At 35.7% G+C, this 26889-nt stretch overlaps 1 protein-coding gene and 1 pseudogene across 2 annotated transcripts in view; one reads left to right on the top strand and one right to left on the bottom strand.

The window, feature by feature from the left end:
* Nucleotides 1–26889, top strand: part of Ephrin (ephrin) — a 303854-nt gene that overhangs the window by 44365 nt on the left and 232600 nt on the right. The window lies entirely within an intron of this gene.
* Nucleotides 15879–16077, bottom strand: LOC148956379 (small nucleolar RNA U3; annotated as a pseudogene).

Genomic DNA, 26889 nt, shown 5'->3' with positions numbered 1-26889 from the left:
CACTACTTAAAACGGGAACATTTTCCCAAAACCCCTCTTCGATCTTTTCATTTTTCTTCCTAAGAATCATTTCTCTTCCTTGTGAGTATCATTAAATTCTCTGATGGTTTTCACATTGAAGCGATAGATCATTGATTCAGTTAAAGTGTCATTCAAATACGATTAAGTTTCTCTTTCCTCTTTCAAAAATTGGCAAGAATTTTCTGATTATTTTTACCCCCTACCGGTTGCCTTTATATATATATATATATATATATATATATATATATATATATATATATATATATATATATATATATATATATATATATATATATATATATATATATATATATATATATATATATATATATATATGTATATATGTGTATATATATATATATATATATATATATATATATATATATATATATATATATATATATATATATATATATACATGGTGATACATTTAGTCGTCTGAATTGGATTTTTTGGCAAGAAGAAATTTAAAAATTACCGATTAGCCTATTCTTAAGTGTATATTTGAGTAACTATTTTGACTCGATACTTTTTGTTCTTTTTTTTCTATTTTCGATTAACATATCTATGTAAATTAGTAAGTTCAAGCCCCCCTTCTCAAAAAATTATGAAATCTAAGATTTTTCTTTTAATTTTTGTATGGCATAAATTGATGTTGATCAAGTCATAGCAGGTTAGAGGGACAAAGTCCTATCTAGAAATCCATTTCACCTCCCCCTAGAAATCTGCTTAGTTGTTCCCTCTCAGTAAAAAAAGAAATCACCAAGTTTCTAACTTTACTGCCAAACGATTTTTCAACCATGTTCTTTGTTTTCAAGTCAAATAAAGATATCTCCTATTTCTCAACGTGGATGGTTTTTTAAGCGTTAACGAACTAAACAGTGAATCTAGGCGTTAAATGAAATTCAGTGCATTATTTTCAGTCGGATATAGAAAAGAGACAAAGAGAATTCGGGAGAGTACTCCCATTTACAATAAAAACATTGACATCTAATTTCTTTACTTTTCTGCAGTCCAACATGTAAATGTGAGTGAGTATAACCTATTGAGATGGGTAACGAGTAGTTGTAGATTATTAGCATAAAGGGTTTGTCGTTCAAAAATATGACAAACTTCTTCGTCTTCATTGAAGACGTTCTTCATTGCCTTTTGCTCTTTCATTGGCTTTTGCAGCTCATATTCAAAGTTGATATTGTGGGAATAACTGCATGCGTAACTATGGAAAATGCTGCAAAAGAAGTTGAAGAAAGTGGCTTTTCTCCCGTAAATTGTGTATGAGGTGAGATGCCCTAATAAGATGGGATTGTCTATATCAATTAGATGTGGTTCTCACCAAACAGAGTAGAAAGTTTTTGTGGCCACAGCCTTGGGCATAATTGTAACTAGGAGTGAGGGTCAGAACCTAGTCCCCCTTGGTTTTCGCCAGATTATCCATGGTTTCTATTGCCCTTTAGGTACATATATGTGACTATTTGTTCAATGTGGATGCAAATGATACTCGAAAATAAGTATTTATTGTCCATCAGATCCGCTCGCAACAATAAATCTAAACATACACCAGGCCCAGGTCCTGGAAAAGGGAGGCCAGGCTCAGGCCCTCAAAAGCCGCAAGAACGAATGAGATTTAGATATTTTAGATGTGAATTTAAAAATTGTCGTTGAAGTCCCCTGGATTTATACTGTTCTCTTGTGGATTTGTCTTTACTCCAATCTCTTCAAAACACTGTTGTATAGATTTGCAGAAATCTTCATTCTTATGAATGCAAGGAAAACTTGCCCTCGGTGTGAGCTGGAACACAATGGTCTTCGGTAATCAGCCGAAACTTCTATCCGTAGACCAAAGAGTATGGGAAACTTACGGGAGTGGAAACTGGAGCTTGTGTTGAAAAGATAAATCACGAACACCATCTAGCATTTGGCAATATTATTCCTTTTTTTAGCGTACCTTGTGCTTTTCCATGCTTGTCGTTTCAGGTACTTCAAAATGTAGGGGTGGGTACAGATAGCAGAACCTTTTCATCCAGAAACCTGTCAGATTAAAGTCAACTAGCCTATTTAGCCTGCTTTGTTCAATCTGTTTTTTTTTTGCAGAGTTGATTTTGGCTTAAAATAACTTTGTAAAAAAGTACAGACTGATTATCATTTAGAGATAAATTTCAGCTTTAATCCTATAAAATTCAGATGATTGTATAATTTGTCCTTTTCTGCTGAAATTCCTGTGTTTTTCATGAAGCAGCCAGCACTACCCTGTGTATGGGGTTCATAGTTTTTAATTCCTGTCCTCCCGTGTTAAATTGTCTAAGATCCAACTTTTATCAGTTTTCCATTCTCTTTGTCGTAGACCAAGACGATCATCAGAAAGTGTTTTTTTTTTATTTATTTATTGCGATCGATATAGACATTATGTTTAAAAAAAAGAACAATAAGCTGAAGTATTGTTTGAAAACGCAAGATATTTCTGAAAGTAAAGACATACATGTAAATACAGTGAGTGCGGTAATTATAGAGGCATTTGCTTGGTTTCTGTAGGAAGCAAATCACTTACTATGACGATACTTTTTAGACTTAGAGGTGCTGCAGGTAAAGTTGTAAGAGAAGAACAATGTTGTTTTAGGAGAGGGAGAGGATGCGTCGACGAAACTTTCACTCCTAGATTAATACTTGAGAAGTATCTGAGTCATCAGATCCCTTTAGTCCTCAGTTTTATTAATTATGAACAAGCGTTTGATTTAGCTAAAAGAAAAGCTTTAGAAAAGGTTTTATCCTTTTATGGTGTTAATTAAAAAAACCTTTTCCACAAAATAAGTTTTTCAAAGAAAAGTAAAGAACTCCATTAAACAAAAAATGAGCAAAAATAAAATAAATAATCTACCAAACGTGAAACTACAACAAATTAGCATCGATAAATAAATGAAACCCATAACGATCAGAAATTACAATAAATAACCGAGTCAAACTCAAAACGAGCAGAAATTAATATAAGTTGGGCGCAAAACCCCTATGCTTTCCCAAGGCCAGAACAAAATTTGCACTTTACTGAAAAAATACAAATGAATGTGCATTGTCAGTATAATATACATATACTGATATTTAGTAATCAAATGTTAATATTATTTGATTTATCAAAGTTATAAAAGCAAAAACATTAATTTTTTTTCAGTAAAGTGGAAATTTTTTTCCTTAAAGACCTAATTTCCAAAACTTTCAACTACGTTGAATAAAATGGCTATCTAAAATATTGATTGGGTGTGTTTGGAGAAAAGATAGGCGGGAGAGGGGGGTTAGTTGCCCTCAAATCACTTTCTACCATTAAAAAGAGCACTAGTCATTTGAATTCCAAACAAATGAGCCGCTTTTCAGGTTTCTAGGACAAAGATTCCATTAATAACCTTATATGCCCCCAGGGCATAACTTATAATGCTTGCCCTGAGGGCTGTGGGGGAGTGGTTGTCATCCTCAAAGGCATAATTTCCTGAACTTTGAACTGCGTGGAACAAAATGGCTATCTCAAAATTCTTGATTGGATGTGTTTGGGGAAATGGTGGGCGTGAGAAGGGGTGTTAGTTGCTCTCAAATCACTTTCGACTATTAAAAAGGGCGACTAGCCACTTCGAATTTCAAATCGAATGAGCCGTTTTTGAAGTTTCTACGACAACGACGTTCAATAAAAACCTTATATGCCCCCAGGGCATAACTTATAATCCTTGCCCTGACGGTTGTGGGGGGAGTTGTCCTCCTCAAAAATATATTATCTATCTGGAAATCAAAACTACACTGAACAAAATGGCTATCTCAAAATTTTGATTGGATGTGTTTGGGGGAAATGATGGGCGTGGGGGGGATTAGTTGCCCTCCAATCACTTTCGACTATTAAAAAGAGCACTAGCCCTTTGAATTTCCAATCGAAGGAGCTTTTTTTGAAGTTTCTACGACAACTCCTTCTAAAAAAAACCTTATATGCCCCCAGGGCATAACTTAAAACCCTTGCCCTGAGGGTTATAGGGGAGTATCCTCCTCAAAAACATATTTTCCATCTGGAAATCAAGTACACTGAACAAAATGGCAACCTCACAATTTTTATTGGATGTTTTTTGAGAAATCCTGTATGTTGGGGGGGGGGGCTAGTTGCCCTCCAATCACTTTTGACTATTAAAAAGGGCACTAGCCCTTTGAATTTCCAATCGAATGAGGCTATTTTTAAGTTTCTACGACAATGCCTTCTATAAAAACCTTATATGCCCCTAGGGCATAAATTAAAACTCTTGCCCTGAGGGTTGTGGGAGAGCGTCCTCCTCAAAAACATATTTTCAATCTGGAAATCAACTACGCTGAACAAAATGACTATCTCAAAATTTTGATTGGATGTGTTTGGGGGAATGATTGGCGTGGGGAAGGAGGCTAGTTGCCCTCCAATCACTTTCGACTATTAAAAAGGGCACTAGAACTCTCAATTTCCAATCGAAAGAGCCCCTTTTGAAGTTTTTACGCCGACCCCTTCCATATAAAGTGCCATGCTCTAAAGGAAAAAAATAATAAGTAGAACATTGTGCCAACATCATTCTTTATTGGATGTGTTTGGGGGAATGATTGGCTTGGGGGAGCTAGTTGCCCTCCAATCGCTTTTGATGATTAAAAAGGGCACTAGCGACTCCAATTTCCAATCGAATGAGCCCTTTTCGAAGTTTCTACGAAAACTCCTTCGATACGAAGCTCCCGGGTATGGAGAAAAAAAACTCATTGTGCCCACATCGTTCTTTACTTAGGCAGCGCTAGCGCGCTACATTTAAGTCATTAGTGCTATATACAAGAGTAATATTTGCTGCAGTTAAGGTAGGAAGTGAGGTTAGTAGCTGGTTTCATATTAAATAAGGAATTAAGCAGGGTTGCGTTCTATCCCCGTTTATGGATCATTTTGATGAACTTTTTTCTAAGGAACTCGGTAAAAGATATGGGAGAGCGTGAAATCAATTAGGAAATTAAGACTCTCCTAGAGTTAGATTATGCTAATGATTTGAGCATCCTAGATGAAAATGCTTGCAAAGTAAATTATTCTTTGGAAGTTTCAGATTTCAGGGTGCAGGAATATGTTTAAATTTTTTTTAAGAAGACTGGGCTGCTGAAACTAGAAATAAATGAAGGTAAAGAGGTGATGTTTTCTAACGAGAGGATCTATCAACTGGACATTTTCACTTACCTTGGTAGTATTATTAGTGAAGATGGTGGATGCAATGGAGATGTTAAAGTAGAATAGCCAAGGCCCAGGATATTTCTTCATAGTTGAAAAAAGTTTGAGTGAAGAAGAAAGTAAGTGCGAACCAATGTTAGAATATTAAAAACTATAGTGACGACAGGGGTCAACTGTTTTGAATCGTGGGTGTTTTGAATCACCGAAGATGATTCGTTAAATGTCTTCCATCTAAGATGTTAGATAAGGATTTGTTAGAGGAAGTAAAAAATCCTGTTAGAGGATGGCTCGGACAAGTTTGAGATGGCTCGGACAAGTTTTGCAGACGAAGGATGACAGATTTTTCGGTCATCCCTCTAGAGCAAAAAGAAAACAACAAAAATATTTAGTCCGCAAAATGCATAAGAAGAGGTCGTAAGAAAGGATTTAAAGGAAATTGGAACTTCTTGGGAGGGCGAAAAGATGAAATTTTTAATAGATCATGATATTGGAAGAGTATTTGCAGCTGTGTTAATCTCAGGTGACTTGGTACTGCAGTGATTTGTTAGTAGCAGTAGTTTTGGTAGAATTAAATAGTATTAAAATGGGGGTTGAACTGAATAGGGGTTGGGTTAAACGGGGGCTGAGTTCAATAGTGGGTTAGGATCTATGTGTTTGAGTTGAACGGGGTTGAATGGCATGGGTTGCAGCTAAATTGGGCTGAGATGGATGAATTTGGATTTAATGGGGTTGAATTGCAATGGGACCGTTTGAAAAATTAATGTCAAAAGACGCAAAAAGGCGAAGTTCTCAGTAAGTGTTGGGCTGTTAATTGTTAGTGAGGGATTGATCAATCTATTTTTATGTCATTGACACATAATATATGTATATATATATCCTTTATACAAACTAGATTTCCCTGACTTTGAAATTTAAAATTTTCTAACTCTGAAAGTTTTCCGAAAAAGTTAACATCAGTCACATCAGGAAATTTGATTAGTATCTCAGCAATCTTGTAGGAAGATAACAATCGTAATAAGAATTGGACATGAGTTTGGGCTATATGTTTGTTTTTCCTTATAAGCAAGTAATTGTATTTTTATAGTTTCTTTTTTTATTCTAATTTTTTCTCTTTTTTTGGCTGAATTTGGATTGAGCCTAGAGACCGAGAGTTTGAATTTGTTAACAAATTAGGGAACGCTCAGTGCCCTCTGGTACGACACAGTCATAACATTAATTAGGCTTCACATATACTTTCTCAAATCAGAAGATCCTTACTATAACTACCCAAGAAAGAAGTGATTTCCCTTATTGTTCAAGGTGGGGCTGTAAGTTTCCAGTGTGGAGTGTTCAGCAATGGAAATTTCAATGTTGTAATTTTCTTTTTGATCCGATGCCATTTTCGAGGAATTTCAGTCTTTTGATAGAGGAGCTTTAGCAAAGGTTTTATCCTTGTTTGGTATACCAGAAAAATACATTAAAGTGATTAGTGTTATGTACGAGGACAACGCTGCTGCGGTCAAGGTAGGAAATAAGGTTAGCAGCTGGTTTTGTATAAAATCAGGAGTTAAGCAGGGTTGTGTTCTATCCCCCTTTATATGTATTATTTTAATGGACTTTGTCTTAAGGAGCACAGGAAAGGCAATGGGAGACCACGGAATCAAATGGGGAGGGAAAAGTCTCCTGGACTTGGATTTTGCTGATGATTTAAGCATCCTAGATGAAAGTGTGAGCAAAATAAATGAAGTTTTAGAGGTTTTGCGAGTTCAGGGTGCTAAAACTGGTTTGAAAATCAATGTTAGGAAGACTAAGTCACTAAGGCTAGGAATGAGTGAAGATGAAAAGGTGACGTTGGGTAATGAAAAGATTGATCAGGTGGGCGGCTTCACTTACCTTGGTAGTATTATCAGTAAAGATGTTGGGAGCAATGAAGATGTTAAATATAGAATAGCCAAGGCTCAGGGTGTTTTTTCACAGTTAAAAAAAGTCTGGAAGAATAGGAAGAGAAGTCTACAAACCAAGATTAGACTATTAGAAGCTACAGTGATTGCAGTGGTCAAATATGGCTCTGAAGCATGGACGCTCCGAAAAGCAGATGAAGATTTGCTAGATGTTTTCCAGAGAAATTGCTTAAGGATTGTTCTGGGTACCCGGCTGACTGACCGTATTTCAAACAATAGGCTACACGAAAAATGTGGTTCAATACCGCTCACTAAGGCTATAATGAAAGAAAGGTTGAAGTGGCTAGGGCACGTTGTGCGGATGAAGGATGACAGATTGCCGAAGATTGTTCTTTTCGGCCAACCATCTAGGGCTAAACGGAAAGCAGGTCGTCCCCGTCTGGGGTGGGAGGACGTCATAAAGAAAGTTTTTAAGGAAATGGGAACTTCGTGGGCGGGTGTTAAATGGGAGGCTTTTAATAGATTGGGGTGGAGGAGGAGCGTGCGTAGCTGTGTTGGCTTCAGGCGGCTTGGTGCTGCGATGAGTTGTTAGTAGTAGTAGTAGTATATATATATATATATATATATATATATATATATATATTATTTAGCGTTTCTCAGGTACAGAGTCAAATTGGAAGTTGAGGTCGTTTAGATTTCGGCAACCAAAATTAAATCTTCACTTTCCCTCCGTATTTTCCTTGTGTCACTCTATTCATCATTTCCAGTTGCTTGGTTGTTGGTGTACGCTAAATCAAGCGAATAAATTCCGTAATGATCCATTTCTTATCCAGACTTAAACAGTATATTTCAAAACACGAAAATGTATTACGCCAATGAAAGAGTTGAAATTTCATAGAAGATAATATATTCTTCCGTCGATATCATAATTTTCCGTCAAACTGAAACAATAACATGCTTCGTAAGCTGAAATAAAAATTTTATTGAGCGTGAATCCTGAAGTTATGTTTGTACTCTTTATTCAATACTAAATATAACCTCTGGTGTTGAGCTAGTGCGAGGTGTTGCAGCAACTTTGGCCTACGCGTTATAGTTATGGAGCAACGCATTTGACAATGTCTATCCAAAGTCGATACTATAATTTTCGGATATGCCTACCAAATTTAGCAGAGAATCAGTATGACTTTCTGATGGATACAGATGGCAAAAATACAGCCTCTGCCCCCATAGAGCTCCCATAGAATTTGGGCCCTAAAAACCATATCAGTAGGCTTTAAATATGCGTGGCTGAAAGAATTCCTCCAGCCAACTTTGCAATGAGGCTGATGACGAGGGATTCTGAAAATTTTAGCCGAGGTTGGATCTGGTGCCGACCCTAGAAAGTGACAACTATGAGTCTAGACTAGATGATACTACCCGCTAATTGTGACTGGGATATGACGTTTCCTTCTGGAACTTGTGTCGATGACAAGAATTCCTTTTTCTCTTTTGATAAAGAGGCCAAACCAATTTTAACTGTTGATTCTGCTAAGGTTTGGTTCAGATCAAACTACATTTTTGGTAAATGCCTTGAACTTAACTACCATCTACCACCAATCCCCCTCTAAGAAATCAAAATTATACTGAATCCCCGAGCATAATTAGGACATTAGATGTTGCTTATCACCGATTATAGTCTAGGTCGAATGATCTCCTCTGATATATATGTTAATGGCGAGAATTTAGGGACCTCTTGTCCGTAAAGAGGTCGGAAGTAGCCCAGACTGAAAAGGTGCATCATAGAAATTGGCTCTCACTTTCCACTTGTTTTAAGTGAGATTCGACACACCACGTAGGCGGATGTAGTCATTTAGGGATTTGTGGATCCTCTTCTCTTCCCTAACAGAGGTTGGATCGAGTTTTTAACTTCAAAGGCCGAATAGAGGAAATTAGTGATCATTTTCCACACAATTCTGTCCAAATCCAAATACCTTTATTGGTAAACATAGTGATTGTTACTACAAAAGCTCAAACGTCCTCCCATTCCCGACTAAGGTAGTGTTGGGTCCAGGTCTTGAAAAGGCACGTAGGACACCAACCCTTAAATCAAACTCGGTTTGATTGAGCTTCGACAATCGCTCCCAGGGGGTGTTCTCAAGATGTAAATTTGTCGGTAGAACATCCCGCCCCCTTCTCCCGCAGAATTCTGATCAGGTACAAACCTTCAAAAGGTACAACTAACAAAATTTACTCTCACTTTGCACCAAACTTGATTGAGATCCCACGGCACCTTCTGGAAATGATAGTATAAAAAAAGTGGAGGAAACGTTTACTTCATATTACATACCTAGAGTCCTGAACTAGAATAGCCACAGCATAAAGATAGTTGCCACAATGCTTCGTCAGCTTATTCATACCCTTTATTTCGTAAGTGTGTTTTTAGGGGTTTAGTAGGTATAGAGGTATCTCAAAAGGCTGGTGCTCCGTTGTAATAACTGTCTTTTGTTAACCTGGGACTACAGTGAATTCTAGTTAGATCTATACCTTTAAAAACCTATATAATCAGAAATTCTTCTTTCACTGTTTTCTGAATTTGAAAGCGTAAGTACCTTTCAGGAAATCCGTTGTTTTATCAACGTGATTATAAAAGCCAAACCGTTGAAGGCTGAGATACGAGATCTTGATAGACTGGTGATGTTATATTCTTGTTAAAAATGAATTCTATTTACTTAACATAAATAACTTAACGTATAACGTAATTAAACCTTTTTCTTTTAAGTTTATGTGCATACTGCATAATTGAAGGTTGTTATCTGCCCTATAACAGATTTATTGACCCTTTTCTATGAAAAACACATCGCGGATATGAAATAAATATCTGCTCCTTGCCGACAAATGTAAGAAAGGATTATGCTTTGCTGGAAAAAAATTAATAAGCTGTACCTCTGAATTTCCTTTTATGGAAAGAATCTTTTGACAAAGTAAGGAATAATAAATCAGACAGCTGAAGCTAAAATTAGGCAGTCTCTAAGAGCTGAAAATCTGTAATGAAGTTAAGAAAAAAGTGTATGTGCAAGAATGATAAGGTCGTGCATAATAAAGGTAAATTTTAACCAAATGAAATATACTACGAATAAAATAAAGATAAAGCACATGTGCAAAAGAAGGTTCCATTAAAAAAAAAACAATGCAATATGTTGTCAATCAGGGCTCTTTCGCCTAAATGAATATTGCTGCAATACTTAGGCTACAACAGAAAAAAAAAGATAAATAAAAAATGAAAATAAAAAGAAGTTTAATTTCTCCATACAAAAAAGCGGACAATATTTTCTTGTTTTTGTAATTAATACGAAACAAACCTATTTTTTGGAGCCAAAAAGATGAGAATTAAAAGAAAAGGTAGTTTTCTTTATAAAAAAGACTAGACGATTCATGATGGATGTAATAACGACTGAAAGTGATTTGAGATTTAGAAAATACACCAGATGTTTCCTTTAGCGACGTAAGTTCGACAAATACTTTCAGGCTTATGGTAGGTCAAACGAAATCAATAAAAATTCCAAATAGGGATAGGTCCTTTTATTAGACAGTGAAACGAAAATATAAAACAAAGACTCTAAATATTTCGATGACACAGTCGGTCATCATCATCAGTAGAGTTACTAACTTGTCAAAATTAAAACAAACTGCTTTTATACTAAACAAAATAATCAGTTCCAGGTCAAAGCAAGTTACCAGTACATTGAATTAAAAAGTTCAATAACTGTTCTTGAATTTTTTAATACAGCGTTGAGTAAAGGTGGTATAAGTTTCTTCGAAATTGTAGGTCAAAGCAGGTTACCGGTCCATTGACTTAGAAAGTTCACTAACTGCTCTTGAATCTTGTAATACTGCGTTGAACATTCTTCTAATTAAAAATGAAATAATGCTGAATTTACAGGTGCTAAATTTATCATTTATTCTTCTAATAGCTAATGAAATGTTGCTGATTCTGAAGTTTGTCTGTCATCCCCATATATACGACGTTACTATTATTCTCCATGACCACACTGCCTTTTCTATGACGAAATCAATAAGAATTCCAAATAGGGATAGGTCCTTTTATTAGACAGTGAAACGAAAATATAAAACAAAGACTCTAAATATTTCTTATTTTATATTTTCGTTTCAAAGGTTCTGGTGGATTAGTAGGATCTATGACAAATATTTTAGGCCAAAACAATTCGCAAAAGTTCCGAAAAAATGTGTCTACGCATCCACGTTTCATCATTATTTGAATTTCCCGCCCAAGAATTGACGTCACGCTTTGCAGCCCTATTCAATATGGCTTGGCCAGCGGTAAAAGTTGCCTTTTATAACGTCTTCACACGTCCCTTTCCCTTTTATCATACCTGCTTTTCTGTTTAGTGGCTGTGCCAAGACGCACCCTTGGATCTCGGATTCTTAATTGTACTAAAAAAAAAAGGTATCTGCCGCTTTGACACGAAAGAATCCGGAAGAAACACAGATCCCTTTTTCCCGAATATACTTAGAATCCAACTTTCTTGGTATTAAACCCAGGCCTTTGGGTATTTGAAGAGAAAACTGTAAAGCAACAGTCAGAAAAACTGTTACTACCGAGTTGTTAGTAAAAAGCGCTAAGCAAAGCAACCAACTAAAAAAGATAACTAGTTTCTCAGATATTTACTGGTACGTTTCAGTAATAATCTCGATAATCACAGCTCAAATGACAACCCTAGAAACTGGACAAATGAGCTTCAGGAAATAAAACTAAGCTCGGTTAGCACAAGTACAAACACTAAGTCTTCTACTACTAAGTCTTCTACTGAGCATAACAAGTTTTACGATGTTATTCATCGCTTCCGCTGCCCTAGATCTCGGAATGCATTCGAGACTCATAAAATTATATCAAGAACTCAAGCGAATGGGGGACGAGGGGCACACGCACTTGAGCTGGAAGGACCAGCCCCGCCGTGGGTGGCCTCCTCGTCCGTAGGAGACATGGTTCAAGATTCTGTTCAGTTCTGTTCCCTCGTGCACGTCGGTATTAAGGTTATTTTTAGTTTTTTGTTGATGGGTTGGTTATATTTTGGTTTTTTTGTTGATTAAGATTGGTCGTAAAAAGGGCTGAAAAAAAGAAAAAAAAAGAAGGAAAAAAGTGCCACCGCAAGAATGGGTTTCTTGTGGACGGAAAACGCCCAGTCTACGGGAGAGCAAATAGTTTTTTTTGTGTTAAAAAATTTTAAAGTTGTAAGAGTAAGCCTTTTGGAAAACCACCTTTAAAATTTGAATTCATGTTAGTGAAAATTCAAGAACATAAATTTTGAGAAATTGGAGTAAAAATGCCACCGAAAAAGCGTCTCCTAGAGGAGGAAGGACACACTGGAACGGGGGGAGCGATAGATATTTGGCAAGAAAAAAGTTAAATGGTAGCGTGCCCTCATGTCCACTAATACATTGAATGGTATATAATAAAAGAATGTTTTTTTTTTAAGTTTAGGTGATATGATAATGTATAAAGTTGTAAGATTTATATGTTTTTGTATTAAAATATCACCGAGTGGAGAGGAGGAGGGGAGGGAAAAAAACAACTACCTCTGAAAAATGTTAAACAAAATTCCTTCTGTTGACACACAGAACATGGCGATGGTGGTGGTTATGGTCTTGAGGTAATTTTTGGGTTTATGTTCAATTTTTAACCCGATAAGGGTAATGCTGAAAAGCCATCAAAAAAGTGTAATTACTTCTTCTAGATAAATGCTTCTAACACTGAGAAAATATCTGACTCAAAGCAGAAGGCAATGTTGGTACCAATCTTCCTAGAAACGGGTTCTGCGGACTACATGACATACAGGATGGAGTCACAGTAACCCTGGTCTACCGATGCGGCAGTTAATGTGAGATCAGCATTCAGCCGGAACCACTGGCACAGAATTCCCGTGTCGTCAGGGAACGGCATAGCCACATTCTGCGTGTCAACAGAGTGGAATCTTCACCCAGACATATAGCTGAACTGTAAGACCCGCCCAACTAATGCTCCCTTTGCCCTGCCAGCCAGTCTATAGGCGGACCATTCCCTAATACGCAAGTCTGATTTCACACTAACCTCTGTATTGGTTTGTGGCGACTCACATAGCCCTACTGGTCGACCCTGGACCATCACCCATTATAATCGGTCACTGCTCAGCTTCTCAGAGCTTTCCCTCAGAAGTCACAACAGCGTGGATTTTATTATTTGTGTTATGGAGCCGTCAGAAGTCTTGACAAGACAAAACCTAGAATTCTTCATGTTCGTCACAGGCTCACTAACCCAATTTTTCTCAACTTGGTATTTCACACAGTGGGCAATCACTGCCAAATCTTCAAAGATGCCGTCACTTTCCGATCCCGATTCAGTGTCAGCCGCGAAAGCTTTTTCCTGCTTATCGGACAGAGTATTTTCCTCTGAGTCATCGTCTAAGTCACTGTCGTGAAGTACAGAAAGACGAACATTCGGTTCTTGGTGACCGAAAGCAGAAAGTACGTCGTCGAGTATCAAGGCTTTCAATATTCGCTGGCTTTAAATACGAGCTCGCACTAACTCGAGCTTGATTTCATCGTCCCCAGGCAAAAAAAAATCGGAACTGACAGACACAACACCAATGGATCTAACTCGCTTGGCCTTGGGCAAGGACAACTGTTCATTAGAATATTGAGCTTCAAAATCCGTTATACTTTCATATCGACGAATTCGACGTAGAAGTTGGAGGAACGAAAAGTTTATTACAGTACTGTAAGTGCTGGTTTGAGACCGTATCTTCCTAAAAAAATCTTCACACTGTTGGCTATTCATGTCGGAGAATTTGAAAAGACATTCGAGCCCAAGCCGTTTGAATCGACGAATGAGAAGCACTAGGGAATGCATATTTATCTCTAGGCAATGGTAAATGTTTGTGGTAATCAAATTTTCGTTCAAAGCATAATGTCCACTTTTTAGGACCCAGGATATTCAATGTCGAACGCAGTAAATAACACGACCAAGTAAAGATAACCTCTCAAGAGGAGGAAGTTAGCCGTCGTAAAAAACGCGCCGTATGCTTTCCATAAGCCAAAGATAAAACTGTGTTCCTTCGCTTCCAGGAACACGCTGTTTCAGGTGTGCCGGAGGCACGGAGGCACGAAGGAAGGGACACCTGCGACGGTCAGTTATTAGCCCCTCGGAAACTACAGTATGCGCAGATTACTGTTCGTCCAAACTTTTAGAAAGACTCACGTTCCTTTGCTTTTAGGATTTTTTTTTTTTGTACAATTCCAGTATAAAGTACTGAAATGTGATTTGGAAGGTATGCACACAGTACCTTTGGCATTTTCTGTTTTTGGATTTGTACTTGTCTTGAACTGGGATAGTAACGTAAAGTGTCGTGAAATAGACTTTGAAAATGCCCTAGAATTTAATTGTGGTTTGATAAAGAAGATTGCGTTATTGAGTGAGGTATATCAAGTAGAAAATCTATTTTGTATCCATAATATTTCTGATGGATTCTAGGCTTATCTGATGGCTTATGGCATCCATTTCTAATGGATGCCATTTCTAATGGATGGCTGGTGGCTAACATTTCTGATGTCTTAGAGCATCCAAATGAAAACTTGTTTTGTTTTATCACTAGTTTTATTGTAGTACATTCACTTTGATAATTAAGTCATTTTCGCTTCATGTCAGTATGAATTCATCATTCAAAGTTTTCTTTTCGGGTTCTTATTTTTTATTATTTTTTTTTTATTCCATATTCTAAAACTTTGATTCCTTTATCTCACTTGTGACATCTCCAAAATCCATCACTGTACCGTATTGTAGTTTGATGTTACTAACACCACAATCTATATAGCTGAGATATAGGTATTAGCCTATTGTCATTATTCATCCAAATTTTGTATCATTAGTTTACATTGCTTTCTAAGTTTCTCATTTGTTGACTGTCAAGAACACGTGTATTTTGAGTGAAAAATTCTCACGGTGAAAAGCTGCTTTTGATAGGACTGGATTTGGGTCATAATGGGGAATCTTCTGTTGTGCTTTACTCTGTGTTTACCGTATTTCAGGTGGGCATTCTGTTTTGAAGTAGGATCTAAATTCTATTTGAGAATGACTACTCCATTTAGAATGTTTACTGCTATCAGCTTTTTATTATGTTTTCAGTTCCATCTGTTTCTCAAATGCAAATAAAGCAATAACAAAACAATAACAAAAAACAAAACAATAGCCAAATGTAAAGACACTGAGGTTAACCTTACAAAGACTAGAAATTATACCTTAAATAGGGACGTGATACAGTAATCAATAATCTGATGGGGTTGATCGTAAAAATAGATTACGTTTTTCGTTACGTAATTTCCATACTAAAATCAACACTATGAAAAACCAGTAAGTGTGACAGTCAGTTGTTCTTACATATTATTGCATATATCGCCTTAAATTTAAAATTTTTAATGATCTGACTGATTGATTTTTAACCCCCTTATACGCTAAAAAAAATGTTTGAAATTCAACAAAAATAATTTTGGAACTGCAACCGCTGAAAATCGTTGGAATTGAATATTTAGTGCCTTATTGGAAATCCATAACCATTATTGAATTTCCAACTTGTGGAGAAACAAAATATTGGATTTACAAAACCCGGATTGAAATTTCAATTTATTTACTGAATTACCTGTAAAATTAACATATTTGGTGATGATTCATTAAGGGTGGCAGCCCTGATTAACATACAGTGAATATAAGCCATATGTTATGCGGCAATCAGAAATATCACAAGGATTAACACTTCCAAAACGAATCGGATTACATCTATCTCATCGCAACATAACCGCAGCCAGGAATAGTCCTCAATAACCAATTTCCGATATAAGCCCGAACCGGTCCTTCTCCTGCTCAGAGTTAGACTTTTCTACTCATCATCAAGTTTAGTGGAATCGTTGGTTTCCATCGAAACTTAAGTAATCATACTACAGAAAAATCCCGTAAAGTATGATATTAAAATTTAATTAGTCCGGTCTTGTTTTTATCTAGGAAAGGCAAAAAAAGGGATTGTTTCTCTTTTATTAATACACTGTAATTATTCCGTAAGCCATAAATGATTAGAAAATTCCTATTATATTCTTCCATTGCTCCAAAATATTAATATAAGCTAAAAATGTTTGTACATAAATTTAGACGTGTACATAAAAACGTTTGTACATAAATTCACTTTAAATGGCAAAATAGTCAAATTCAATATGATATTCAAGGAATTTCAAACTAATATTGAGATCCAAACCATTTTGACTAATAAAACCTATCTAAATTGAGAATTACCTTTGTTTCTACTGAAATTATATAAGTCTTGATGATTTCAACAATTTGTTGGACTTCAAACACGAATCACAGGAAATCCATTTTTTTTTTTTTTTTTTTTTTTTTTTTTTGCAGTGTATGCTGCCAGAAGAAAGATCAAGAACCTTTCCAATTCCCCTTATCTCGTTAAATTTGCCTTTTTAGGGAGATTTGACAAACTTTTTCCGGTTCTCCTTAGCTGAGATAAATGGTTGTGTACGTGCTAAAATATAAAATTTTCACAAAAATTAACTTAAACATCTTCTGATTAAAGTAAAACGACTTTGTCTTCAAGACCAAGCGAGATAGGGTATTTGCACCTGTATTTTTTGAAATGCTCTTGAAGTCCGTACAAGATTGGTTTCTGGGGATGTAATGATTATGTTTTAATTAAGCGAGACATTAAATTTAACGGAGAGACTGTTCAGTGGGACAATAAGTTCCACATCTTGTTAGTCTGATCACCAGCAACAACAACCACTCAAAAAGTTATAAAAAGGCGGATCACCTTTGTAAGTTCCAGTTCTAAAGCCCTAATGCCCACTTGACGTAGTAAGGATCTGTCCCTCCTGTCTAAAACTTGACTTTTCGATACCCTGATCACCCCCATTTCAATTTACTCATGTGAAACTTGAACGCTGAAGATGGATGGCCAGTGTCGACTCACAGTCTTTGAAACTAACTGCCTCCGCCCAATAGCTAAAATCATCTACCTTGATAGAATCTCGTCTGTCGAACTCTTCGAGTGCCTTAAAATCGAACAAACAATTTACATCAATATCCAGCTCCAGCAACTTTGGTGGCTCACATTCAACAGACAAGTCAGCTTTGTCTCTCGAAAATCATCTTCAAATGCCAAATTCACGGTTCTCGCCCTGGTGGTAGTTTCCAAAAGTTCCCAAAAGGATAACTTCGCGCTTTATTGCCTTTTGACCTTCCCCGTCTAAAAGACCCCGAGGTATAGGCTTCAGAAGACACATCTACGCCATTACGAAGAAAGAAGCCCCACGAAGACATTCAAGTAGGGGCAGAACTTCAGTAAAGTCAATGCCTATGTACCATTATCATTAGTATCTATTGGTTAATAAATAATTGAATGAATGAATGCTTGTAATACGATGCAAAATGTCAGTATTGATAATTACTCACTGAAAATATCAACGACTTTGTGTACTCATCTCAAGGACGTACGCAAGATGGCCTCAGGGTTTCGGCCCTCTACCGAAATATCGAATTTTTCTGGATTTTTTCTCACTTCATTTGCAAACATCAAATAAAGTTAGTTTTTGTTATTATCTCCCCTCCTCCCGAAAAAAATTCCTGTACTTATGCCTGACTTTACTTTAGGTATTGAATTTTAGCTTCAAAATTCTGGCAAAACCCTAAAGTTACCTTGTAAAGTATCTCGTAAAACCAGACCTTTAATGGAAATCTTGGTATGAACTTCTCCTATTCCTTGAAGGGCTAAGTAGAATCAGCTAATTATTTTTCTACTCTCGTTAATAGTTCCAAAATTTGCAACTATAAAGTTAGTTATGCCTTGAAAAAAAACGTGTGGGTCGAATTATAAAATCAACCTTAAATTCTAATAGGATTATCAAAATTAGGATAGTTTAAGCAGGGACCTCGCTCATACAAACGAAACAATTAACCCCTAGTATTGATGGCAAATCGTTCTGTGATTCTTATCAAAACTCTTTTTTTACAATCTTCACAAGTTTTTATTTTCTTTTTGCTGTCTTTATTGACTGAGCGTGAATTAGACCCCTTCTGGGTTTGTAACAGGGACATAAATAGGGGGGCCTCCGGGCCCGCCCCCCCCCCCGAAATATCACGATTTTTCCCATAATTTTCGGATTTTTCTCACGGAATAATGGGTTTGAAGGATTTGTCCCCCCCCCGAAACAAATTCCTGCGTACATATAAACCTTACCTAAATTAGAATATCTCCATCCTGAGACTTGCCAAAAATTCTAGAAAAGTGTATTTATGTAATAAATAGAAACCTGAGATGCCTTTTGTTTTTACTTACAAAATTAAGCTCGATGAGGAGTCGTTTACATCCATGATCTCTCTAAATACAATACTAAATACTTACATCTTAGTAAAAGTCAGATACTTGAAACAAGTGTAAAAGAACAGAAATATGTGAGTGTATGCTCCCCTCCTCCCGCTTTAACAGCTGTATCCCTAGCTGTTATTTTAATATAATCCCCTTAAAGCCATGTGTTCAGGGTTGCTTCTTTGGGTATTTATCACCAATTCTTTGCCTTACTTAGTAATTTATTTCCTGTATTGATTTTTGAAGCTTTCCGTAAAGCACTTCTCCCTTTTCTAGTTTGGCTTTTAAACATATTTCACAGTAATTGTACATACAGGTAATTCCAAAGATGCTGTGTGTATCCAGGTCATCGAAATAGTACATCTTCAGTATTTCAGAACGGCTGGGGGATTAAAATTAAGATTTATGCGTATTATTGAGGAAGGAGAAGGGAATTCAAATTTTTGCGTTGGAAGGACGACGGAGGGGTAAAAAATTTATGTTTCTGATCCACTGAAACATTTTTGCAGTATAAACTCCTATGGAACTTGTTATCTTTGCGCAACTAGGAAGCAAGGTATATCAAAAAACTCCTTTCTTTGAACAGTTTATCAAAATGACGTATCTGCGATACCTCGAGAACAGCTTGAAGTAACAAGTTAAAACTTTCAGGGAGTTTTGAGGGGCAAGTCAATTTCGAAGTATAACTTGGGGGAGAGGGTAGAACTAAATTAAAGAACACTATATACATCCTGGTTATCAAAGCATCATATTTGCAATACCCCAGAAAAGGCTCAATGAGTGGACTTGAAACTTTCAGTTTGTGTCGAAGAAGAAGGGCAAGGCTCCTTGCAATTCCGTATTAAAGGGGTAGCGGAAAAAACATAAAAAATATCCAGTTGTCGTTGTTTCCTTTTTAATTTTATACGAGAGCTAACACACAATTAAAATATAAGAAAATACAAAAAAAGCGCAATTGGCGCTCTGGCCTTCGGGAAATTTAGGGGCGTTAGCTCTAATGCTATTTGCGGTAGTTTCTGTCCGTTTTAAGTTTGATTTGATTATTCATAATTTGTTACTTTAGGATTCATTTTTTTTTATATATAGCAGCATTTGTTACATTTTATGTTGTTTGATATGATTACTAATTTTAATTGCTGTTCATTTTATGTTTCATTTATTCATTGACAACAATTTCAGTTTGCCTCAAGTTTGAATATTCATGTGGCTTATTTCTGCTCGTCTTTGGTTTTAGTATGGTTCTTTAATTTTCATTTAAACACATTCCTTTTGGAAAAGATTTTTAAAAATTAATTTCATAAAATGGCAAAGTGTAAATTGCTCCAATAGTATAAAACCCAATTTCTTAATGAAAAGTCTTAAAAAAAAGGATAAATTAACTTCGAAAAGTTTGCCCCAAAAAAGGATATGGCTTGTGTAGGTTTCTGTTTTTATTTTTTTATTTTTTTTCTATCTAGTCTAGCTGTTTCATGGCAGGTTTTTCTGTGATTTTTGGCAAGTCTATCTATGGTAAACCGCCTAAATAAGGCTATGTATACTTCACTGCGGTGTTTATTATATAACATGGTTATAGGGCTTTTTGGGGAAAGTCCATTTATTGTCAAAAGGTACCTTTATTGCTACCTGTAATGAGGAAAATTTTTAACAGAGTTAGCACTAGATTTAGATGTGAATTTTCGCTAATTGAGCTACTCAAATCTTCCCTATTTCATTATCATAGTCACGACTATAATCCTTAGTCAGATGTCTTTCTCTGAAACCCTTTTCCAGCATAAAGCTCAAGCCTAGTTGTTCCAATAGCATGAATCCCAGTGAAGGACCACGAATTACTAAGACACTTAATTGAATCACATTTAAATTTGCATCCCCAAGGAATTTCACCCTTCACTAACCTGATAAAAGGGGAATGAGTGTTCTACTACTTGACAGAACATCACGACACGCGGATTCTAATAAAATCCCCCCTGAATAAAAAGGAAAAAAACTGCCTTTTCAATAAATGGATGGAATTTCAATTTAGAATAGTTAATGAATAAATTGGAAACATGATCAAGTAAATAAATAAACATGCAGCATGGATTTGCCGATACTAATTCTTTTAGACGAGCCTGAGGAAATACAAGATTAAAATGAGACAAAAAAGGACACTGAAAGTTGATACTGCATTATGCTGAACTACGGAAAGGAGAGGAAAGAGGCATTCAATTGTTATTGTTTAAATTTTAATTTTTTAATTTTAATTTTTATCGTAAATTATAATATACGATAAATAAAAAGGCTAAAACGAAACCACTCCACAAGCGTTCATGTGTTTTAACAAATTGAATTCTAGATAAAGTCTGTGCAAAATTGCAGTGGGCCTTCTGGCCTGAGCCTCGACTCAGTTTGGTGAATCTTTCCATGATGATAAAAACGTAATACGGCAGTTACTAAGTTTTCACATTGTAAAACATGCCCAGAAGAACATTTGGAGATGGATACACCTAAAATTTATCAAAGGGACCCACCCCCTTCCCTAAGACTCAATCCTATACTTTCTCCTGACAGTAAGTAACTTACACCTATTAGCACAGAGGAGAACCACATGCTTTTTTTCTAGAAACTTGACGAGTTTTAATTTTCCAATGTCGAATAGTGACGGAACAATTTACTGCAACAATTGTGAAAATCAAAGATATTCCTAGAATCAGAGTTGAGTGTGTTTTCTGATTGCTCTCTGTTTTCTTTAGGATGTAAGTATTCAAATACTAGTCAATAGCCATCATTGAAGAATATTTGTGGATAGAAAAGTATATTTGTGGATAGGAATTTTTTTTGGTGAGCAGTTAATTTACTTAATAGCCTATACACTGCTTCAATTTTTTTTAGGCTGACTAGAAGGAAAAATTCGGTCAATGGATAGCGTATAGAACGGTCTAGTATGTGTGAAATTTGATATACTGATGGATCATAGAAGCTGATCTTGTGTTTCAGTTTATAGGGTCCGTCTTTTTCTGTTGTCCTAAAAAATGAATAATTTCAAAGATGTATCACATACGTAACATGTATATATATATTATGTATGTGATATATCTTTGAATTATTCATTTTCTAGGACAAGATCAACCTCTATGATCCATCAGTATATCAAGTTTTACACACACTAGACTGTTCTATACGCTATCCATTAACCAAATTTTTTCTTCGAGTCAGCCTAAAAAATTGAAGCAGTGTATATTAAGTAAATTTACTGCTCATCAAAAAAATTCTGTTTTTTTCTCTATTTTTTAAGGTCTAAATGCAATGAAATGTATTAATATACTTATTTTCAAAATGTTTCTGTTTTCTTTACAATTATTCTTAGTATTTCTGTAATGCTGCTAGTTCTATAATATCTTTTTTATAGCAGTTGCTAGGTAGGTAAAATGGGTTAGTGATCTAAGAGTTAAGCTCTTTTACATAATTGTTACTTTTTTATATTATTAGAAATAGAAAACGGTGCTATTAAAAAAAGAATTTCTTATTTAGAATCATGAGGTAAAAATATTTATATTTATAATACAATTTCCCAATACATTGATCCTGGGAACAATTTTTCTTGTCCAACCCATTTTGCATTACTTCTTTCCAGACTGCGCCTATAAAACCTATGCTGGAAAAACCTCCATTTGTTCCGCTAAAACACTCCGAACCTGAGAGCTACCGTCTAGGTAAAAGTGAGGAAAAGCAATCTTCAATTGGGATTACAAATTGTTGGAGAGTGGTTTTTGCTGTTCCTCGTTTGTTATCTAATTTATGAATGGTGTTACACAGTAGGGGAATTTAAAAGAATTGTGATCATGTGTGTTGGATTGTGTTATATCATTGTTGTGACAGGTTGAGGTGGGTAGCTTGTTTCACAGCTTACAAAATGAACTAGCATGCTGGCGTCACATTTTATTGTGCGTTCGAGCATGTCAAGATTACTTATCCGATAAACTCGATTATTTATCCTTAGCGTTTCACGAGATTGTTAGGAGAATTAATAATTGAAATGGTCTGGATTAGTTAGGGGATAAGTTACACTTGCTAACCCCGGAAAATGCAGGATAAAAGCGAATAAGTGACGTCATATGCAAACAAAAAATTTAATCTTCAAAAATGGAAAAAAATGAATGATATATGCAGGGAAATAGAAGGGATAGTAATTGTGAAATGTGGCATACTTTAAGGAATTTGTAAATAATTGTTCTACGTTTAGAGCGGAGTATACGTGACTAATGCAGGGTTGCCACCCAGTAGAAAAAAACTAGATTTTAGTGATTTTTTGGTTGATTTAGTGATTTCTTCAATAGTCTGTGATTTATTTGCTGATTTAGTGATAGATTTTTAGGCAATATGAAAAATCATTAGAAATAGTGACAAATCGCTAGGGGCCGCAACCCTGAACTAATGTTGTTGTTGTTTAGTTGTCGATAGCATTTCAGTTAACAAGTCGTCGGATAAGTATTTGTTGATATTTTTTTTACAGATTACATGTGGGAAGTTAGTGTTAAGCTGGTAAGTCGGATAAGACATGCTCGAACGCACTATTAGTTATTGGGACGAAAAAGAGCAATGCATTTTCACTGTGGTCCTGGAGTTCACTGGGAACTAAACCAAAATGAAGAAAAAACTATATAAATGTGTGTCTATTGATTATATTGGGACTGCATGATTAGACCTTTGTATGATTAGGACTTTCTCCGTTATAGAATCACAGTTCGTCTCCCTTATTAAGATTCGTTAGCCTTTCGATTTCCATGCCTGGTTGAATTTCACCTTGTGCTGTAGGACTTGGTCCAATAAAATCTCTGTAAATCAAATGATTCAGATACGAGTTGGTTGCTCATTAGGTTGCACTGCAACAAATGCCGTTAAGTATATTTTAGTCCTTTTGTTTGCTATTAAATTGAAAAGAAAGCACATTTTTGGGGTGAAAACTAAAGAGCGAGCTTAAAACGAGCAGAAATTTGGCTTTAATAAGATGTCGAGCATAAAACAAGCACAAATTACTATGAATGATGAAAGTAAGCGTGAAACAGCCAGACGTTACGATCGACAGTGAAGTCAAACTAAAAACGAACAGAAATTACCACAAACAAGATTCGCACTGCCACCCAGCAATACCCCCAAAAGGTTGTTTAGCCAATTGTTTTTGGATAGCCTACATTCTCGATGGAATGATTTAAAAGAAAAAATAGTGACGAAATTAATTTCTTTTTAAAATAGTTTAAGTCTAGAGTGCCATTTTTCCTATAGGCGAAATTAAATATATACCTTATCCTGAAAGTTTTATGTAGCTAATTGATTTTTTATGAATGGGGTGGATTCAAAAGGAAGAGACCACCTTTGCAAATTAAATACATAAATTGGACTTCTAAAACTAAATTGGTTGTTACAAATATTCTGACTTCGAAAAAAGAATGTGCGTAAGTTTGTTTAAGGTATTGTGTAAGGTATTTATGTGTTAAAGATTCAATGAAAAATGAAAACTATATTAAAAGTTAATTTTGTTTTCCCTAAAACTCAAACGATACTCAGCTGTTCGGGTGTTTGAGGGGTGGCAACGCACCTCCTGTTTATGGCAATCTCTTCTTTTTGAGGTTGGCTGTTTTGTACTTTCTTCTCGTTCTAGGTTTGTTTTCTGATGTAGGCAATCTGTTTTAAGACCATAATCAACAAGCTCATAAATCTTGGGATACGAATTTTGGTGGATATTAAACACACCATTTGAAAATGTGTACTTGGTCTGTTTTGACGGGGAAGTATCTTGTACTTTTGGTATTCTGTTTTACATGTTGTCCCAACTAGTGCCGTCCTCACATCTCATGTATAATGTTACCAAAGAAGAAAGTTTATCTGTAGTGTAATAGTGTTGATAGTCTTTTTTATAGCAGGACTTGCGGTGACATCAATGAGTTGATGACATACCGCTAATCCCGGTAATTAAGTAATTGTCAGCTAAGAATTTTCTAAAACTTTTATTGTATTATAGCTATAGCTGGATATATCTTTTAACTCTGTATAATTTGCAATGTCGGTAATTCCCTGACAATCATTTTACACGATGTTACATAACGGATAGCTGAAGCGTCTCAGAATATGCAGCAACTTACTGGTAATCACCCATAGAGCATATATATTTATTCTTTTTCCTTTTATGCCTCAAGACAGCCTCAACATTTTATGCCTCAACATTTCTCATTTATTCAGATCGTATGCAGCAAGGTTTCATTGAAAGGTGACGATTTTTTTGTTTTACTAATTTTCGACTTATTTTCGACTCGGTCAAAAATTTTGGGGGGGGGTTCAAACCGGGTAACCCCCCCCCTGGATACGGCCTTGAAGTCTACCCTGTCTTGCCTCACGACTGTGGAATACAAATATTGGGGGGAGTAGTCTTTGGAGAATTTTAGGGAGGGGTCAAATGTTTTCCTTCAGTCCTCACTGAAAAGTGCACTCTACGATTTCTTTTTCTTTTTATGCCTTTCGTCTGAAAGGCTCTTTGGCCGGTCGAATCATAATGATTCTACTCGTAATCGATGCGTGAGAATCCTAATAGAAAGTTAGGTAAAATTCTAGACAAACCATCTTTGAAAGAGATTAGGATAGGAAAATGAGACTTTCTGGGATGGATCTACAGACTTAAGTATGTCCCTGGAAGGTATTTTCAAGTACCTACCTCCACTCCTTCTTCCTCTGGAGGACACTAACCTTTGATGACCTTTAAAAATCTTTGTGCCATAAAAGTGAAGCCTTGCAAAATAGATCTTCTTCTTAAATGAAGTACAAAAAAGGGTTTTCAGCTTCACAACTATGCTCAATCCCAATTTATGAGGTTTCAAAGATCTACAAATACATTTCCTAAATAAAAAAAACAAAACATTGATATGGCTTAAAATTCTACTCAAATAACAGGAATTGGATTTTTTAAAGCTAAAACCAGAGAAAAAGAAATTGAAAACTGAAAGTTAAGATAAAATGTTGTTTTGTCAGATTTCCAATAGATATAGACCTGTCAAGCAGGCAAATTTCTAAGACTTAGAAATCAGAAGAAGGTTAAGATATTAGTTTTGCAATGCCTTCTCGGGGTATGTTTTTGGCCCTGGTTCATTATTGAATTTTTCACTTTCCTAACCTAAATTAGAAAGAATATTTGCTGAATTTTTCATGGTTTATTAGGCCAAGGTTCAAAGCTTAATATTGTGCCTGTTAGGAAACGTGCCTAATAAATTCCCTATTTCCTAGGGCAAGTAAATTTTATTCCTACTTTAGTGGGACAATGGAAATCAATAGGAACAGAATTTTTCCGTGTGCTTTTGGGAAAAGAAAGTAAGAGAGAAAGAGAAAAAGAATGCCACTTCTTTATCTAATAGGTTGTCAGATAAAGAAGATGGCCAATGTAAGGTGGAACAAGAAATTACTCTTTGGAAAAGTGAATGAATGGCCGCCCTAATAGCAATCACTTATTAGCTCCTTAGCATAGACCTGCCTTGTGAACGATGAACGGGGTAAGATTTGTCTGCCGAACAAAAGATATCATTGATAGAAGGAGGGAACTTAAAAAAAAAGTGTGGTCATATGGCTTGTCTGAAAACGATTGTTATTTAATTGAATTTTTACGGGATAAGCTGTATGTAGGTGATGTTTTTTCCTTTGTAAGACCTGTATTATGTATAAAATAAAGTAAAAGAAAGGGGATCTTACTTCTTTTTCTAATAGCTGATCATGAAAAACGTGATGGTCACTTAACATGACTGAGAACTATAAATAAGACCCTGATGTGAGTTTCCCAAACGTTATTAAAATCAAGTCTTTTGTTTTTAGGGTATCCCAACCCGTCTTGATAACAGTTGTTTCGTAACAGTGAGCAAATATGGTCAAGTTCTTTTAGAATTCCCTAAATATTCAACCCTTAAATCCAAAGTTTTATTTTTTTCAGTTTTTCAATAGAAAAATAAATTTTTTATGCCAATTTTTCGATATTCTGTTGCATGCTATAGTAACCCCCCCCCCAGCGTTGTAACAAACCAATGGTTTGTTTAATTATTTAATACCTTAAAAGAGTCTGCGAAAAGAAAAAGCATTGTCCGTGTAGGCTTTGATAGTCTCCAGCAATTCATTCTTGTCTTTTCCATTTTAAGCCTTCTTTCTAATAATAGAGCGGAAATAACAGTCAGTGGGACAGTAAATAAATGAGTCTACAAAATAGGTTCCGTGATTAAAACGATATTTCGTGCCTACGAACTTCATAGAAAAAGAGACTTCTTTCCCACTGCTTTTAATGTTCATTTAGCTATATTTCAAAATTAATTGTTTTTAGATCAGGTTTTATTAATGTTCGAAGTTTATTCCTTTCTAGTCTTATTCTTTGTTTTGATGTTGACGATGAAAGTTTCTTCACTGTTAAAGA

Source organism: Artemia sp. Qi Xiang Cuo, chromosome 1 (assembly GCF_049724085.1).
Source record: "Artemia sp. Qi Xiang Cuo chromosome 1, ASM4972408v1, whole genome shotgun sequence".
Classification (NCBI taxonomy): domain Eukaryota; kingdom Metazoa; phylum Arthropoda; class Branchiopoda; order Anostraca; family Artemiidae; genus Artemia; species Artemia sp. Qi Xiang Cuo.
The sequence above is the reverse complement of the archived record's forward strand: the minus strand, read 5'-3'. Positions and strand labels throughout refer to the sequence as shown.